This window comes from Halyomorpha halys, unplaced genomic scaffold (genome assembly GCF_000696795.3).
Source record: "Halyomorpha halys isolate HHAL.00 unplaced genomic scaffold, Hhal_1.1 Scaffold238.1, whole genome shotgun sequence".
NCBI classification, from domain to species: Eukaryota; Metazoa; Arthropoda; class Insecta; order Hemiptera; family Pentatomidae; genus Halyomorpha; species Halyomorpha halys.
Genome location: NW_027107468.1, coordinates 570098 through 587343, shown reverse-complemented (window position 1 = coordinate 587343; position 17246 = coordinate 570098). Strand labels below are relative to the sequence as shown.

At 30.3% G+C, this 17246-nt stretch overlaps 1 protein-coding gene across 4 annotated transcripts in view; it reads right to left on the bottom strand.

Annotated features, from left to right (window-relative positions):
- LOC106680004 (very long chain fatty acid elongase 7) overlaps positions 1–17246 on the bottom strand; it is a 102677-nt gene that overhangs the window by 56520 nt on the left and 28911 nt on the right. The window contains exon 1 of one of the 4 annotated variants that reach the window (XM_014419452.2): positions 9934–10042. The exons of the other annotated variants lie outside the window; for them this stretch is intronic. The gene's annotated coding sequence lies outside the window, so the exon portion shown is untranslated. Of the gene's footprint in view, positions 1–9933; positions 10043–17246 lie in introns of those variants that run through there. 4 annotated transcript variants of the gene reach the window in all.

The following is a 17246-nucleotide window of genomic DNA, read 5'->3' as shown; positions in this document are numbered from 1 at the left end:
TTAGATTACCGGATATAGACCTATTATATACGGTTGGGAAACCATAGAAAGATTTATATTTAACATACAAAGTTGTATGAGATAATGTAGAGTTATAAAAACGTAAAAATGGTAGTCTAAAAAAATTTTATTATCATCAAACTGGAGTACATATGTGCAGGTAGGTTTTTCTTTTCCGCCAATCTGATAAATGTTTTCGTGTTTCCATGTTGTTTTATATTCTATCAAAAACTAATATATCCAGTTTATACAAATAAAATTTATTATTTTTACGAATTGAAATTATACATCTTGGAATTATTAAATTTATATATTTTTTTCACTCCCAATTATGGCATAAACTGAAGAACGTCACAATCCTCCCAAAGACAAAAATCAAAATTTGCAATAATACTTTGGCTGGCCATCGTTGTTAATTTTGTTTTAATAACTTTACAATAGTGAATGGATATATTGAATTTTGATATAAAACATTTCATTTGAAAAAAACTAAGGAGTTTACCGTCGTGCAAAATTTAGAAAAATAAAAAATGCCGTTTTGAAACGGAGAACAAAAATATGATTAATTTAAGCTCAAAGTAGGTTGGTCTGTGATAATTGTATGATGTGCCTAATATTCATGTTTGTTATTTGCTAGTTTCTCTGTTAGAACCAATACATTTTAAACACACACAGATATATAATAAAATTATAGTTAAAAAGATTAATGGGATAATCTTGCATAATGTCGATGAAAAAACATTTGATGGTGCTGTAAATTTCCAAGTCGTTTAAGACATTTTATTGCGTTCTTCTTAAACGAAACTCGCAGTTCAACAACAATCATGGATAGAAAACTAAAGATATTTTACACGTATACTTCACTAAATGCAATTTTAAATCTTTCTATTTCCGAATAATAACAGATCTTGAAAAATGAAAATAGAGTGTCAAATACCTCAAAATATGCATATATGAGTAAATTGACTAACAAATTGAATTTAAAAAAATCATGAATGAAAACCGACTTAAAAACATTACAGAAGTATCGCTAAAAGGGTACATAATTTTAATAACAAAAGTACATTATTTCTTGACGTAAATAATTATTCCTAATGAAACTGAATAGTACAATAAGTTATTTTATTGTTTTTATTGTAATAACACGGAGAGGGGATAATGGAATGACCCATTTCAATGAAATTTCTGTTGGTGATCAAAAATATTGGGCATATGTAGGAGGGTTCTTGCCAATGCATACTAAGAACTTAAATGTATAATGTTTACCAAGGTATGGGTTATACAACTTCAAATTTAAATAGATTAGGGGAATAGTATTGCAGTTACTGCAATTTTTAATGAATTTTTAAAGGCATAAAATCTAAAAGATATTGATATAGATTAGAAGAGCAGAAATTAATATTTCCGATATTTGTGGTAACATTGGATTTGAATGAAATTGTGAGGAGTTATAGTAAGATCTGACGATTTTTAATTTTTGATTTATATGAAAATTCATATTTAAGGATTTTAAAAAAGCGCTAAAAACGAAGCTAACTTAATTTTTATAAAACAAAATATTCTGGCCTTACACTGAATAAGTGGCTATTTTACAGAAAGCGTCTTTTGATTTTTGCAATTCCTTTTAACATTTAATACAATCAACACTGGCTCATTTTTTTTCTATTTTTAATTTTTAAACGAAAAAAATAAATCGATTGATATATAATAATTGCATTAGTGCAGAGTAAAGGTATGATACTATAATATAAATAAAGTATAATTATATGGAAGATTTTGTTTTTCGGTTCCTAAAAGCACAATGGAAATGACAGCTCCCGGACCGTCAAGTATTTTTAAAGAAGTGACAGCAAAAATGTTTAATCGAAATATTTGAACCCACGTCCGTAGACTCGCGTGTTAAATAAAAGTGTATTCTTTGTTAAAAATAATTTCTTGAGATTTTCTTATTAACTTATGGAGACGAAATATAATATTAAAACAAATGATATGTTTTTTATTTGTTTAAAAAAAAAAGTTCAAATCCCAACTATTAACAAGATTGTAAGGTTCAACAGTAAATTATATAAAAAAAAAAAAAAAAGGTTTTTTATTAATCATACTCTATATGGAGAATCTTACTCCAATATTTCACCATTTATGTAATTTGATCATTAGATTAAAATAATAATATATTTAATTTAATTATGAATCGTTATAGATTGAAAAACTAACCCAATTCAGTTTTTCAACGAGTCATTACCGGGTCAGGTAATTTTTTAATCCAGAACATTTACTTGTTCTGTTGTTACATACATTTTTAAATCACGAAGAATAATTTTTTTTTTATAAAAAGATATTATAAATATACACATTGTATTACTGTACACTGACGTGATTCCATCAATCCATTATTCAAAGGTCAATATTCAGAGAGAATAATTTATTTACAAGATAGATTGTTTTATTACTGCATTGTTTGAAAACAAAAACGCTTTGACAAGACTAGACACCTTGCAGAAACAGACAACAACCTCATTTGCCGATTTAGCGGGTATGGGAAGGTCGAACATTGACCTGACTAGCCACAAACAAAATTTATTGAAAGGATCGCCATTCCATAAAATAGTGATCAATCCAAAAAAAAAAATACTTAAAAAAGTAAGTAAGTAATTGCTAAATATTGTTAATGTTTAAAACCTTTATAATGATTAAATTATCAAAACAGCGTAGTAAAAAAAGTAATCGACAGAGAAGTTCTCAATAGAGAAATTCCCACTATTTTCTTTGGTCGGCTTCCGTAAACATTTGCCGAAATGGTTCATGGCCATGAAATAAAAAGTTCATTTTGTCTCCTTCAATAAATAATAATATTTTTTATGAACAACTTTATATTTGTTTTGTCTTTTTTAAGGGAGATTCATTCACATTTCCAGGCATAAATGTCATCAAATATAATAAATGCACGTATATAAAAAAATTATCACTTTATAGCAAATAGAACCTTTAACAACTACGACGCACAAGAGTATAAGTACGAATATAGACCAACAAACAACATTAGTAATTTGTATAACAAAAAAATAGCGAAATTGATAAATACAAACATGCGGAAGTGGTATATAAAATTAACTGTAAAGACCAGCATTCTGATGACTGTAAGAATAAATTTAACCCTAAATACTAAACACTTTCCGGAAAAAGGACACAATTTTTATTTTCAAGATGTTGAAATACTGTTTAGAAAAAAGAATATTTACAGAAAAAATCATTTAAAAGCCATTTACATGTCTGGAAACAAAAACAACGCAATAAATTACAAAAGGAATACAAAAAACTGAAATGTATCGTATGCCGAACTGGTGAATAAACAAATAAAAATTGTCCTTCATCTCACTAATCGCATATCATTTTATTGAATTTCGATTTTTTTCTATTTGTGGTGTTTTTATAATCATATCAAACCTGACCGTATAATTAGAAGGCCAATGATATTGCTCTTTTTATAACAAAAGCTAATTAATGAGATTTACTCTGTTAATTATTCTCATACATAATTCAGAAAGTAATTTTTCCCTCATTCCATAAGCGATTATAGATTTTCTGTCATAAACAATTGCTCAATTCGAACAATTCCTACCTAAGAAATTATAATTATTAATTCATTTTGTATTAAAATAATAAACAGAGTACCAAATTATACATTAAATTGAAGTGAATAAGTCTGTAATTATATTGAAGAAGGTCCAAATTACTTAAATAATTTTCATTGCTAGAAAACATTTTTATTTTAAAAATAAATAATCTGTAATCCTACAATTAAGTCCCAATTTTTTTTTGTTATAACTTTATCATGCATCTTTTCAGAAATGTATTGTCTTTATTTCACTTCTTTATTCTTTATGTCACCGAGTCTTATTGGGCGGCATTATGCGGACATAATAAATAAAATATATTTTTATTTTTACTTGTACTAACAATAGTTATTAGTAAGGCAATAAATTAAAAGAAAAATCCCCGAAGTAATAACAATTCAGGGCTCAGTGACTTAAATTTGGATTTACTGATGTACATAAAGAAAAAAGTGTAATTTATAAATATAATATATAACACTAAATGTTAATAATCACTTGAAATAAAAATTATTTTCAACTGTAAAAACATTTTCAGGCTAAATATTTTTTGGAAAACAGCGCTCATGAAAACTAAAAAATAGGACTTATATTCAGTTTGGAATATATAAAAATGTTGTTTCAATTAAGATCGCATGTCCACAAATTAATAGTAAGGTAAGGAAAAATAAAAACAATAACTATGAAATATGGCCTAATCTCAAAACATTTTAGATTTGTAAATTATTATAAATTAGTTAAATGGATGTGTATATTTGGTATATATAGTTAAATATTAAATTATTTGTTTGTAAATGTGTAAAACTGTTTTTTATCAAAATCCTGTAACTGTATGTTAATTGTAAATATTTTTGGGACTAATTACAATTTAAGAAAAAATCGAACATGTAAAATAATTATAGCTAACTTAATTATTTTAGATCAGAAGCACTACATGACTACATATCTACAATTGGTCCGAGCATTAGGAATTTATGTAGTGTAAAGAATAAGGATTGTGATGGGCCATAAAAGGGCGTTATTTAGCAAAAGCTAAATGTTTTTTTGCTAAATATCTGAAATAATTAAAATGAGTGAATTTTACGTGAAGATTCACAAATGTTTAACTGCTAAGAATATTGTATAAATAAAGAGTGTAAACAAAATATCTGAGATTCAGAATGAACAGTGAATAATAATGGACACGAGGGTTAGATGAAACAGGAGTCGACTATCAGTATAATAGTAAATCATATACGCGGGATTTGGGTCAACAACAGAAAGCTACCTCAAGATTTTCCAATTAGGGACTTAGTGCGAGAAGCTTGGGAGTACTTCAACTTTGCAAGTATTGCCCCTCGGCGAACGTAAAGGTGCAAAACTAATAGTCATCCCGAATCCGGTTCTACCGCTCGAGGCATCTCTCTTGTTCCGAGCGTGGGTCTTCAATATTTCTGGCCCCGTCAATAAGGCATCGTGACAGGAACAAAAATCAACATAAACAAATTCCTAAAGCTCGTCCCACGTAATTCAAATAAGAATTCTTTTACTTGAAAGATTTTTTTTCGCAAGCTCAAAACCGACACGTAAGTCCATAATGTTAGTTTGTCATTGGTCCCCAACTACCATCATTTCGATGGCTTCTGATTTAATTAATGGTCTGAAAAAATGCAAAAAAAACCACTAACTTTTTTTTTTTTAAAGCCTTCAAAAAAACTGGACCGCGAGGTGAGCAGGTAGTATAACTGTATATAAAAACTGTTTTAATATGCACTACCCAGTGAATAACCCAACTCGAAATCGTTAGAAATCCTTCATCTCTGAAGGTCACGCAACGTCCCTATTATAGGAACCAAAACCAATCAGTCAAAGAATAGTAATTCCTAAGTTTATAGAACACGGTTACCAAGAATATTTTTTTAATAAATCATTTTGTCAACGTGATTCAATAACTCATTACTTCAGGTTTTCAAACCCACCTCAAAACTCTTTGAAGCTCTAATTCGAGCTGTAATTTCCTGACTCAATCATCATAATTAAATAAAACTATAATAATTATATACAACTATAATAATTGTATTCATTCAAGTTGAAATTTTTAAGTATCGTAAAAATAATACACTTCGAAACAAATAGCACGAAAGGCTTGCAATCAAAAGCAGAGTTAGGAAAATAAAAAAATAATGTTATAAAGAAAAATGATCATAAAGCGACATAAACATAATTATTTCCTATGGGTAGAATTGGGCAAAAATTAGGCTACAGTTGAAACTAATAGCTAAAATTGTTATGGGTACGACATTTATTTATTAATGGTTCATCACAATTTTAGCTGTACTTTTATCCATAGTTAATTTTTGACCATCTATGTCCATGGGGAAACAGTCTAAGAACTAATTATATATCAGGTATCTTAAAGCGTGTCTGACCAAACTTGGATGGATGTCCTTAAACACAACCAGTGTTTGAATCGAGGTCATTAAATGAAATTAGGAAACATTTCACTTAATGATGAATGATACATTTGTTGAATAAAAATTTATATTACAATAATAAATTTCTTAATTCATTAATTTTAGTTATATTAGACAATAATCATGTCATATTAATTAATACGCATATATCGTAATCGTAGCAAGCTTTCATCTCTCTGACTGGTTGAGGAAACTCAAATTATAATGGCGGATATTTAGGATGGGAAATTGGATTCTCGAACTTTTTTTTTCGATTATCACCACCGTGCATAATCGAAAAAAAATTAATTTAATAAAACGTATTTGTGATTTTTTTTTTTATTCTTATTATGATAAGAATTTGTTTACAAAAGTAGCTCATTCCAATGGAAATTCTACTGTTAGATGGGCTGGAGAAGGTTAGAAAACTAGCTATACCCTCAAAAGAGGGCCACTTTGACCCAGCCAAATTCAAATATATATTCCTATAATTGCAGAGGTTAGTGGGGATGAAGATGTATACTGGTATATATGTATTGCACATAAGAATAATTTAATGTAACACAAGGTGCAATGAAAAAACGTATAAGATTGTTAAGGAAATCAGCTAGCCGAACTTAATACAGGAATCATCAACGGAAATTACAAATTGTGACTGCAAATAGCGCACCTGAGCTTCCCTTCTACTATTATTATTTTGTTTTTCTAAACAAGGTAGCCATCACGCCATTAACTCCTATCAAGATGAGGAAAGTAGTCGTTATTTGAGCCGCTTTCGTAGATACGTCTGACATGACAAGGTAGTTTCATCTGACTCCACGCTGCTTTATTTGTATCCAATATAAGACTTTAATAATGAGATACATCCTGTTAACATAAGTTGGAGAGAGTTATTTAATGTTTATAATTTTCAAACATAATAAATGTCATCAGTAAGTGCAATGTGATATTCATGAGATTTTTTTCGTATTTTTCTGGAAAATAAGAAACTCTTCCAATATATTGAAATTAGTTGGTGGAGGGTGAGAATGAATTCTGCGGGATGCTCAAGTGTATGCCGCTAGCGAACGCCGCGCTGCTAAAATTATATTACAAAAGTAAAAATAAAAATAAATATAAAAAGTGCATTCCAGAATTTAGTTTGCACTGTTTTTTCTTCTTTTCCTAAAGATTAAACCTCTCGAAAAATAATTGTGCCCAATTTTTTTTTATAGCCCAACAAGGGTGCCGACAATTTTTGGAAGCTCTAAACTTCCCAAACATTTTTAGCCACAGCACCCTTGAATGGCTAAAAATATATCGCAGTACCCTGGTCGAACTGCGTAAATATAAAAATCGCCGCAATTATCCTTATAGGGGTAGAGTATGTAGGAAAATAAGAAAAAACAGTCCAAAGTAAATATTGAATACACTCTATATTTACCATTTTAATTTATTTTTTATATATTTTGAAAAAGTAGCATTTTGATTGCATACTGGCATTTGAGAAGATTTCGGAAGTGTCTGATATAAACAGGGTGTCTAGCAAATTATGAGTAATATTTAGAGACATGATAGTATGAATACGAGAATAAAGTTTTTAAAAATCATGAATCTGAAAAACATTTAATTGTTCCATAAGGAGCATAATGTTTTTCTGAATAGGTCACCGTAATTAAATATCGTTAAAACCTGTTAATTGAACCAGGAAACGGTGCCCCATTTCTGAAATAATATGATTTTTTATAAGTTAATTTATATTAAAAAGATACATCTGGAAAATTTGAAAATTATTACCCGTTAAAAACCACCTTTTTTCGAATGATGTTTATGTTGCAACTGGACCACCATGAAAATAAAATTAATATCACCTAATTATTTATGAAAAACTTTTTTTGCACCAAAATAATAAATCTTCTAAACAGTTATTTACTCTAATAGAGAATAATTACCTAGAGAAAAATTTTAAAACTTATTTATCAGGATATACTTTGAGTTTTTGTCTGGGCACAGGACCATTTTTTCCAGGACATATTTCTGTAAAATAAAATGCTTAAACAATCATTGAATTATCTTTAACATTTGATATAGGTTATTTCCAAAATGAATATTGCAAAGTACCAAATGTGCTAAGAGCAGTATGGCGCTTCAAAAGTAAGTGTGAAAAAATAAACTTCTAGCTATTGTAATGACTTATAGTATCATCCGAGTAACCAATTATGAGATTTTAATTGTTTTAGATATTTTTTTTTTTAATTAACAAAAATAAAGTTGTTTTAGAGTCATGAACAGTTGGACTATTTCTATTTCTTGAGCATATTTTTTATTTCAACTTTAGTTGGCAGGACTTAATTATTATTTGTAAAGCAGAAAAAACAATTCAGTTCCCAATTACTTATTTAAATAGTCACAAGCAACAAGGCAATCTCATAAACTTCGTAGATTTTTATATTTAAAATTTTCTGATTTTTTAAAATCAAACTCTGTTAGGCTAAAGATATACTACTTCTATAAAACATTCTACGTTTAATAAATTAAATTTTGGGATTATGAAATTTGATAACTTTAAGCTTTGATAAGCTCTACTTTACAAAAAGTAATTAAATACTGTTAACTAAAGTTGAAATAAAAATATGGTCAAGAGATAGAAATATTTTCACTATGATACAGAAACAATTTTTTTTTAATTAAAAAAAATTTTTAACATATAAAACAGTAAAAATTCATAATCGATTACAGGGTTGGTACTTGAAGACATAAAAATAGCTGGAAGTTTATTTTTTCAAATTCAGTTTTGAAGCCAGACTATTAAAAACACATACATTAATTTTGGAAATGACCCTTATAATATGTCAAAGATAATAATTTAATGACTGTTTCAGTAATTTGTATTTTTTTTTTGTTTTCAAAAAAGATTTACAAGACAAAAATACACCTGTACCCAGAAAGCCTCGAATAATATCCTGAAAAAGGTTAACTATTTTTTTAAAGGTTATTTTAAAGTTATTTTCTTTGACAGTATATAAAAGTTTGAAATCTTTCTAAAATGTTGGTATTATTTTTGCGCAAATGTCTTTTTTATAAATAATTATGCGTTATTATTTTTATATTTATTTATTTTTTTTTTTATATTTATGGTCCAGTTGCAAATATAAACATCATGCCAAAAAAGGGGGTTTCTGATAGGCAATAATTTTCAAATTTACCAGATGCACATTTTTGACATAAAATAACGCACAGATAAAAAAACGTTCGAAAACCATATTATTTCTCCCTAGGGCAGATAACGGGTTAGTGTTTTACAGATCCATTAGCAAGTTTTAATGTTCTTTATCATTTATGGATTTATAGTTTCATGTCTTGAGTAGAAAAAAGTTTCTCCAATCTTAAATCCTACGATCTGATATTTTCTTTACTGGACTGTAAATGTTAACAACAAGTCCTTCAAAATGCAATTTTAATGATAGCTTTTGAAATGCAACACAATACTTGATCGACACCGTCCTATATCTAGCAATCTTAAGTATTTTAATCATATATGAGAGTTTATATCGAATCTCTGGGTGTGGATGCCCGACCAACTCTATCTCTTGTCGGATCGGATATTTATAAATGTGAAATTGAATAAATATCCATGGGTTTTATACATTTTCCTTATTCGTAAATGTTTTATTTTAAAATATTCTAACATAAGTTTTCCTTATTCATGCAGTTTCATCTTTGTGACATTGAACGCATTACTTACTACAATTATTACTTGAACGTAATTTAAATAAAAAATATTTGAATTATGAATCCGTATCTTCAGAACCCACAAAAAAAGTAATATATTACTAAAAAAAAACAAAAAAAAAACTTATATTTCTGCATCTGTTCAACGAACATATCTAACAATTACTTAAAAAAATTACCTGAAGGAGATGATAAACAATATCTCCCGCTTAGATGATGTTAAGTCGCTCACTGCTCAAATCGGACGGAGGCTTGCCAGCGAATAGTGTGCTACCTTAAGCAGCTTTAATAGAATGACTGGCTAATTAAAAATTATGGTGGAAATTAATGAGCGTTACTATTAGAATCGCTTACACAGATTGTATAAGAAATGAGCTTATTATCATTACAGCTACTTCTAAAACACGATTCGATTCAGAAGGAATTATGTATCGTTGTAATTTAATGATTATATCAAGGCACACCAGACCGATCTGGTATAAAATGTATAAATAAATCTATAATTGTAATCAAATAAAAAAAAAAAAACATCATTCCTGTTTTTTCCATACTAGCTGAGCAGGATTGCGACGGAAAAAACACCAATAGCGAAGATAATGTCTAAAAAGTATTCTAAGCTCTATAATTACTAGTTGACCTGGCAATATATTTTAAATATAATATATAATTTTCTTTTCGTACTATAGTCCTTTAAGATATTTCTCAGCATTTTAAGACATTATTACATTCGGGAGATCAGAGGGTTGTGGCAGCCTACCCACAGATAACCAGGGGTAAGCTCGGCAGTGCCTCCTTCCACAGGCTTACCCGGATTCAAGGACAGTTACGAATCGGTTTAAAACCACGAATTGTGGCTGTTTAGGGTCAGCAGACGCACGAGGACCTGTATTTCTTTCCCGGAAGCTGACCGTCCATGGACTGGACTCCGGGCGGCCATTTAACATCCAAGAAAGCCATGAGGTGGCTCCTGATTAAGGTACACAGGGTAGGGTTATCAGTCCTACACCTAGTCGGTGTGATTTGCCACAAGAGAGCTGAACAACAAACCCGAACGAGGGAGGAGGGATGGGCGAAACATGGTTTATGGTATGAGTGGTCACTCATCCAAGTACTTACTAAGCTCGACGTTTCATTAGCTATTGATAGCGCGTTAGCCCACATTGCTTCCCTTTCATCTCCACACACACACACACACACACACCTATATTTCCTGCTATATAGATTGCAGGTGCTATTAGTACACATTTTCCCGGATTTTGTGTATCACTACAGCCCTCTAAAGTGAGTTACAGAGTTGCAAATTTGGGTGTGAAATAAGTTAATGTTCGATCACCTTTTGTGTGTACACCTTTAACTTATCTCTCCCCGCATTTTTGAGCTGTTAAAAAAAAAAAAAAAAACTAAAGAGGATGTAAATTAGTTTTGGAAACGAATGAAGGGTAAATACGACCATCACTGAGGCAGTTCTACGGCTCACGCTTTTTTTTTTAATGTGTTATTATCTTGTTTGACCATTTTGCGCAAGGTCAGTCACTAATGATGGATGAGCATCTATATATCTCATCCGTTATTATCCTCAATTTTCTCTGGAACATGGCGATAATTTTTATTATTACATCTTATTTTACTTTGATTACCATCAGATCGAAAACTATATTTTACTGTCACCCTCAATTTTACAAGATCTTTATCTATCTGTTCTTATTTCCTCCCTGACGTGAATGATTGCTGCCTGGTGGATACAACCCCCTTTCTTTTGTTAAATATAAGTTGAAATTCTATTGATATTTTGCGATATGAAATAATGAAAAAGAACCATAATACATTTGGTTTCCTACTAATGTAAAATTGAATTAATAATGGGTAGTTATTAATAGGTGAGTAGTTGTAAAAAGATCTATAGGGCATTATTTTTGTTTTTCATGTTCACTTTATAAATGTGAAATGATTTTTTCTAAAAAAAACAAACTTTTTTTGTATGATTGATATGACGATTATAATTTGCATTTATCAGAGCTTTACTGAGAAATGTCACCAAAAAATAATATACAAGTAATTATCAGCTTTTTTATAATCTCTGCCAACTTTTAACAGAAACTAAATACAATGGAAATTTTCTACTTTCCATAGAAGAAGAAATATGGATACAGTAGGAAATAAAATGGAGAATATATAACAATTGAATAATACCATAGGAAAATTGTAGTGGCTGGTGATAGGTAAATTTGCATACTTGTGTTGTGAAAAATGAAATGAAAGTTAGAAATAAAAGATTTATTACAATAAAAAAATGTATAAAGAAAAATAAAAATGGATAAGTTATACCAGCCAAAGGAATATTTATAAAAGAGGCCAAACCCGCACACTAACATATATTAACAAAGATACAAAATTTGTTTTCTACTTTTACTTTTTGCAAATATTATTTAACTATAAGCTAAATACGATTAATTTCAAATATTTTTTATTTTTATTTTATCATTATAGTTTTCCTCTTTTCATTTCCACAAAGATATGTTCTCTGTTTTTTGTTCTCAACACTACCTACGCTATTCCCCTCCCTCATACCTCCCTTCTCCAGTGATCCATAAATCATTATACAATAAAAATTAAAAGAAATCATCAATAAATAGAAATATAGAAATAAATAAAAAATAAAATAGTCACAGCAGTAGAACAATTAATAAATATATGATTACGTTAAAAAAGGCGTAAATAAATTTTAAAAACATATAAATATGTTAAGTTAAAAGAAATGAATAACAAAGTTTACACAATTAAATATGTTGAAAAGATAAATATAAAAAATCAAGTTTACAAAGTTATTAAACACATAAAAGGGTTTACTGTAAAAACGAAAATAATATTGAAGTGCTTAAGGCCATTTTTAATCTCATGGTATCATTTCTAATACAGCAACTGATAATCTTTAGTTAATATCACCTAAGGACAAAAATTAACTGAAGATAAAAACGTAAGAAAAAAGGGAGTTTAGAGAAAGAATAAGATGGGGAAAAAAAACACAAAGTGATAGGCTATTGCAAGTTTATGTGTTACGCTCAACATATTTTTTTTTTTTTTTTTATGAATTCTTGTCGAGATGATATTAATTTTTTTCTTTCTTTCCTGAGTCTTTTATCACTTCCTGATCTAAACCCTCAGTCTTAATGATTTCCCAAGGAGAGGTTAATGTGAACAGACTTTTAAATCTATTCATGAGTACTGTTTAAATTAAAATGTTTTTCAAATTACACTAGGCCAATTTTCAAATTGCTTAATAATAGAGCTGAAACTCCATTTAAAAAGAATGAATTTTCCCCCTCCTAACCTTTCGATGTTAATTTAAAGAAGGCTTTAGCCTATAAATTAAACATGCCTTTGAAACTTTCAAGGCGAATTCTGATTAATCTGATTTGAGTGGAGTATTCAGAGGCTATTCGCCGTCGAGTGAGGATAGTTAATATTGATAAATAAAGAAAATATCAAGTTATTGTTTTTGATGGCCAGACTAGTGACAAAAAGAGGCCAAGTGGTTACAACCTCTTATTGGAAAGATACAAAATTAGTTGAAAGCAAACCATGAATGGCAGAATACGTAAATAGTTCTCCACCAGGTCGTCAAACAATCTATGAATAGTGTGAAAATGAAACGTGAAACGACCAATAAGGAATTTGAAGCTGTGACGGAGAGCCCAGGTATTTCAGGTAGGCCATGCTCCGCCTAAGCAGTTGTTACTGCGATAATACTCTACATACTGAACGTAACTCAGGAACCAGATATGGTTTCAAAAAAAATGTTTAATGGGTCTGAGAAGATTATTATTTATACTGATATTGTAGCTGTGAGTCAACTCTATGGGTTCGGAAACTCTCCTCCATCCAGCGTCTATAAACTGAGTGCCCTTAGTTGGAATTAATTAATTGCCCAATCCCTCCAATCCCACATCACCACCCTTGAAGAATGGTGCCAAAATTGGAGGATTAAAATAAATTCCAATAAATCCCACCAAATCATATTTACCCTTCGTCGTAAACCTTCGTCTTGCCCCACAGTATCTATTAATAATACCCCACTTATTCATGTTGAACAGATCCGTTACTTAGGACTAAATCTGGACAAACGACTGACATGGAATCCTAATACAAGACTGAAAAAGCAGGAAACTGCTCATCGATTCCGACCAGCATCCATTCGAAAAACCTGATCTACATGACTATTATAAGGCCTATCTGGACATACAGAATTGAGCCATGGGACTCCACTAAACCATCTAATTCTTCTCGTATCCAATCCTTACAGTCCAAAATCCTTCGTAAAATCCTTAATGCTCCTTAGATTGTCACAAATCAAATCATCCATCAGGACCTCAATGTCCTCTATGTCGCCGATTTGGCCAGAACCAGATACTAATCCTTCCATGATAAACTTCCCAACCACTCAAACCAACTCGTTTCTAACCTGGCTTCTCCTTCACTACCTAATAATCCTCCTAGGCGTCTGAAAAGAAGATGGCCTCGAGATCTTCTCCTTTAGAAATGTTTTTGGAGTTCTATCAATGGGTAGATTCTCCACATGTTTGTATTCTGTCATAATATCACTAACAGCAAATTTACTTGATGTGTATATATGTATACAGTTGTAAATAACAATAAATAAATTATTAAAAAACAAAATGTTGTGTTCGCCGATACTTAAGCTATACGTATATACACCAGATATCACTGAAGCCCTAAAAACCACTTAGGATTATATAAACCACACTCTATAGGATTATATAAACGGATACAAAATGCATCCTCTACGACGTCCTTCAATACCGAGCAAAAGTCTATTTGAAGAGGAAATGCGATAAAAATAAAAACAAAATGAAAAAAATAATGATCCCAAATTATATCTTATCAAATCATTTACACTTGGAGAAAATGCAAACAAAAATCTTTACTATACCACTACAAATCACCATAGTCGCAGATTTTACGATATAGTGCTGTAATGAAAATAATAGTAAGAATGGAATTCAGAAAAATTAATTAATATTCAATTCATCATCTATTACTATCTAATTAATGAAAAATAGCTTGATTGGACAATCCCATTAGCTAATATTATATTTCTTGTTTACAATATAAATATTTGTAAATAAGTGTTTGTGTACAAATAATTACATATCTTGCTCCAACAATTCCAAATATCGGAACTTTGTCTTCCGATCAAATATCCTTAAACAGAGATATTTAACGAGTCCTTCGAAATCAGCAGGGAGGAACTAAAAAAATTCCAATGACCTTCCCCACACCTTCACTCGTAGGACGTTCCTTAAAGCAGTTATGAGACTTGCACGTCCATTTAACTTACAACAAATTTTATTTTCATAATAAAATAAAAACTAATATATACTCAATTAATTTTCATGTCAGAAATTGAAAGAGAATAGCAATTCACTGAGAAAACTGGCAATCCGTATTGGAGTAGTTAAGTCTTAAACGAGTGGGATAATTTTTATCGCCATTCGTACCTATTCGGTCTGTAAGATTTAGTTGTACTAGAGAAGAACTGGAAAAGATTACAAAGTAGACTGCACAACCAAATGAAACTTCATTCACCATTATTACCGAATTTCATTCCTGAGCCTTGAACATCCTGTATAATTGAACTTGAGCTTGTCAATTAACATACAATATAACCCAAAAGTACAGAAAGGAGCTAAATGGCAAATCCACACAGAGGAACAATGTATTATGGTGTAACCCAAGAGGAAACATTTTCAAATTCTTCATTTTGTATACCCATCAAATTCACTGATCATCATTTAACTGCCAGTTGTAAATCAATTATTAGCATCATTAAAAAATGTGCGTGTCATGTATTCGCTCATAATGATTAAAGACTGAAAGACATTGAAAGTAAGACATTCAAGGACAATAATCAATATATCCGTTACTTATTCATCAAAAATTGTAAAAGGAGTAAAATTAAATCTGCAGCTTGAAAACTAATAACGTTTGCAGAAACGGGAATCCTTGCGTAACAATCGGATCATGCTGTCACTGAAGCCAAAGATGGCCAGCTCTAGCGACCCTAGTCATCATTGGGAAGCTCAACATCATATCCTACATATTGTGTAATTAAATGGTGGCCTTAAAATACTACTTTGCTATATTAATTATTACATTTAAATAAAGTTTTACTTTATTTATGTATATATATAGATATCTACAAAGTCAAGAAAAAAGTTATCAATATATGTACGTATATATATGTGTGGATCTTAAGCATCAGTCAAGAATATAAGCTCATTTAGGCGACGTTTCGCAACTTTATTGTTTACATAGTTTTGCCAATTTTCTATTGCAGTGTGTTCTACGTTGAAAAAACTATGTAAACAATAAACTTGCGAAACGTCAAAAAAAAAAAAAATCAGGCACTTCTTAAATATTGTTCGATTAAATTATCTCAAGTCTCCTCTTCTCGGTTTAAGCAAATATCTTGAAAAGTGAAATAGAACCGTCGCTCCCTGGGGGTCTTAGTACGGCGGGTCCGGCAAGTGTTATGATCTCTCCTCTTGTGAGATTGTGACATGCCGTGCATCGACCAGCCCACTCGCTAGAATAGTCTGGATAAAAAGTCAGATAAGGACCAGTCACCACGGAGGGCGAGAAAGGAGGGTTTCTCGCCGTTTTTTCATTTTCGGTTGTTTTTAAATATTCCTGGTTTAAAGTATCTTAAGTAAATATATTATCCTAGTGATTAATGAATGCCTTATCCTCGAAAATAATGTCGAATCGCCAAACTCAATAGTAAAGTAAAGTTATTAAACGTTTGAATTTATTTAAATAATTAGGTTCATTACAATTATTACATACAATTACCTTCACTCCAAACCTACAACTGTTGGGGAGACATCATCCTTTCTAAGTACGTTCCCAAATATTTTATTTAATAATATGTTTCAGGTAACTCAAGGTTAACGGAAAACCATGAATTGGATTGGGGGGGGGGCTCCCATAAGAAAGGCACAAGCAGCGTCCATGTGGCCACCAACAAAAGTTTACCTACTCCAGCGCTCTCGGGCGGAATAGTACAAGAGCCCAAGAGGAGAAAAAGGCAGTTATCTCACCCTAATTTCTGATTACTTTAATGAAAACTATGTATAATTAATTGTCAAAATTGATGAGTCTGCCAAGTATAGGTAGGAGGAATAAAAAATGCCGGCTGTTTCAAAGCGATAAAAAAAACGAATTTTTCATTCGGAGCTCTATATCTTAAAAAGTAGGAACAACACAAGAAAACCTAAGAGAACGTCATTTAAAGAAGAGTAAATTTGCTAAAATATGAGCCCTAATAGAGTTATTTACGCTAAATAGTTTTCGAGATATAGCTTTTTAAATAGCAACATTTCATAAAAATGTTGTATGGAACGTACTAAAAGATCAGTAGTTAGTGAGTTTATTTTGAAAAATTTATATCTAAAAAACCATTTGACGTACAGAT